This window comes from Microtus ochrogaster, chromosome 15 (genome assembly GCF_000317375.1).
Source record: "Microtus ochrogaster isolate Prairie Vole_2 chromosome 15, MicOch1.0, whole genome shotgun sequence".
NCBI lineage: Eukaryota > Metazoa > Chordata > Mammalia > Rodentia > Cricetidae > Microtus > Microtus ochrogaster.
This window is the reverse complement of record NC_022017.1, coordinates 15,416,269-15,419,834: the sequence shown is the minus strand read 5'-3', so window position 1 is coordinate 15,419,834 and position 3,566 is coordinate 15,416,269.

Genomic DNA, 3,566 nt, shown 5'->3' with positions numbered 1-3,566 from the left:
ACCCTGACCCCCCCCCACTTAAAAAAATCAGGGAGAAATTGGGGAAGACACCCAACATGGCTTTGGCCTATACTTATGATACACACACACACACAAAATCATGCACACAACATGGCCTTTGGCCTATACATATGATGCACACACACACACACACACACACACACACACACACACGCATGCACACAAGTTTATTGTGACCCAGTTCTGAAGTCCAGAAGACCAGGACCAAGGCATCAGTCTGGTAGCTCTGCTGGGGACTATGGGTCTGTTCCAAGCCTCCTCCTGGTTTTGGGGAGTTTGGTGGCACTCTCAGTATCCCTTGCCTTAGAGAATTATCTCCTACTCTTTGTGGGAGCAGGGGGCTGGGTTAAGGCAGAGTCTCACTCTGGAATAAAAACTGACCTTGAGCTTACAGCAATGATGGCAAGTGTGTGCTGCCCCACCCCATCACCCTGATGACACCTCGGTGTTATCCTTGTGTGTGTCTGTGTCCAAAGCTCTTTTCCTGGGGACACACACTCTATTGAGTCCACCCTGGTTGAGCATGACTCCCTCCCCACTTACATCTGGAAAGACCTTGTTCCCAGAAGAAAGGAAACAGAGGTTAAGGGGCTGCAAGGGGCACAATCCAGCCTCCAACTCCAACAGGAGCCGACTCTCCAGGACACAGGACTTTACCCTCAGCTCAGCATGGGATGTCACCTCTACCCTTCCCTCCCATGACCTTGCTGGCTCAACACACACCAGCCCCTCTGTCCGGCACACTCAGGCTCTGGCACCAGCCTCTGTGCCCACCCACTATGCTCTCCCAGTACACACATGTTCTCTCCTTCCCCACCACGCCCAAATGGTAGCATTCACAAGTGGCCACCTGGGAAAGTCCAGATGCAGGAGCCATGCCCATGGACCCCAGCCACCTTCCCTCCATAACAGCCCAGTGGCGGGCTGGCCCTCTGAAAACTCTCTGTTAAGTGAACTATGTCCGGAGAAGTGAAAAAAAATGAAAAATGCTACACAGTAGGTTCACAGTGAAGCCTAAGGCCCAGGACACCTAATGTTGAATCTCATTTTATCTGTGCGTGCATGCGTGCCTGCTTGCGTGTGTGTGTGTGTGTGTGTGTGTGTGTGTGTGTGTGTGTACTATGGCACACAAGTGGAGGTCTTAGGACGACTTAGAATCAGTTCGATCCACATGCCTTTGGAGGCCAGAAGAGGGTATCAGATCCCCGGGACTGGGTACAGGTGGCTGTGAGCTGCCGTGGCTTCCAGGCTTCTGGTAAAGAAGCATGTACTTAACCTGAGTCATCTCTCCAGCCACTCTCGTGCCTTTTAGGTCATGCAATCTCCCACACACACAGACAACTTTATGTGGACTCCCCGAGAGCTTGAGGGTTACCAGTAGCAGGAAGAACTGAAGGCTTTGTCAGGACCACACTTTGCTCACCTCTAAGAGGCCCCTTACAACACAGCCCTGGGTCCCTCAACTCAAGACTTTTCTTCTGAGGTTCTATGGAGCCCAGTTGTCACCTCCCTTTGGGACAGTGACCTCCATCATCTTCAGATGAGGGGGTTTCCCATCAATCCGTAGCCTTGTCCTCTCCAGCCTCAGGTTCTCCAGACTCCAAGCTCTTCTCGCATCAGGCTGTTGCTGATGCAAGTCCCAATCCAGAAGCTGGTGGCCATGGGCTGTTGCCTGGCAACCGTCTCTGAGCGACAAGATCAAGGTAAGTCAGCAACTTCCATGGCTGAAGAGGAGGACGGAGGCAGGCTTGACGGTCACTGCCTTTCTTTCTCTGCTCAGGACCAAGTCACAGGTTCTAGTCCCCCAACCCAAAACAAGCTCCTTCAGTTCCCCTCGCCTGCCCCTGGTGCATATGTTCCCAAACACAGCTCTAAAGCAGACTCCTCATGTGTGGCTGTGGCCCCAAAGACTCCGCTCATGTGTTCATTCCAGAGACTCATGGGAAGGGCCATAGCTGCCCTGCCAGGCCCTGGAGACACAGCCCTGCAAGGTCAAGGTTTTCAGATGCAAGCGGACCCACGCGCATGCACTTCAGCATGCCCCATCAGTGGCTCCCAGTGTCGGGATGTTTGGAATCGAGGGTGCAGAAGAGGAACCCCGGCCCCTGTGGACACTCCTAGGCACTGGCGGGTGTTTGTACCTGCATACACCTGGTTGATAGAACACTTGGGAGACATGTCCTACAACACACCATGCGCCGAAGAAAGCTACACACACACACACACACACACACACTACTGCTGCTATCTGGCCTTTCCTTCCATGTGCCCGCCCCTCCGACTATCCTACTGGTCAGATTATATTGTTCATCACACTGCCTCACTTCTGGCTGGCTGGAAAGATGGACATTGACCAAGTATCACCCCCATGACCTGCCTTGTTGATTGGCCCAGGAAGCCATCATGTGACTTAGTTGTAGCCAATCACCTTTCCTTTGAGAGTTTGCTGCTTGGATAAGAGGTGTCTATTGTTTCAGGGGCTGATCTTCAGGGTTATAGGCTCAAACTTTTAAGGCCATCTTATGACCCCTGAGGGACTACGAAACCGTATGAAAAGAGCCACACAACTGCCCAATCACCCATCAGGACACACAGTGGAAATGACTCAATCACTATCTTTATTGACAGGAGCTGGGGTCAGAAGCAGCGGAGGATTTCCCAGTTGGCCATCCAGCTCCATCTGCAAGACGCAACTCCCCTGCCTCATCCAGGAAGGTTGGACTGCTTGCTTCCCACCCTAGCTCTGCCTCAGAGGAACCCCAGGGCTGGGCCTCAGGCTCCACATAGGCCTGAGTTTGCCAACTTCCTCCTCCTGGGGTGGCCTGCATTCTCTCTGACCCTTGACCTTTGACCTTCTACAACGCAGTTCTCATGAATACCTTCACCCTGGTGGCTGACACAGAGACCACTCACAGAAGGGGCAGGATGTGGGCTGAGTCTGAACTGAGGGTACCTGTACTTTGTATCCCGTAGGTAGGCCCATTGTGGTGAACAGTGGCTTACTCAGCGTGGTTCAGTTTCCTCCTGGATTCCAGCAGACTGGTGGGCTGGGGAACCACATCCACACCGTGGTGAGAACTCTGAGGCCCAGAGAAGGAGGGCCAGGCCAAGAGGCTTGAGGTGAATAGAAGATCCAGGTTTCTCAGCTTCTGGATTTGTGGGTTCCCTGAGGACCCTACCTTTGCAGAGTAGGGCGGGGGTTTAGGCAGAAACTCCAACCTCTCAAGGACCAGCTTGGTTAGGACCAAAAGGGTCATTTCTGGGAGGGTGAAGGTGGGGTCCTGAGTCAGCCTGGGGCACTGGCTACTCCCTGTGACAGTCCTTTAGCCTCTTGTCATCATCGGGAACCCTGGGAACACAGAGGAAGGGGAGGTCTGACCCTACCAGGGGCTTACCACCCCTCCCTGGTGTCCTGAGGAGCCACACCCCCTCCCAAGATCAACACTGTGGCCTGTGCCCCTCTCACCAGCGCCACAGACCCTCCAGGGGCCCCTTGCTGCAGGCTCTTCCTAACACCAGGGCCGCAAGGGGCGAAGCCTGCTCAA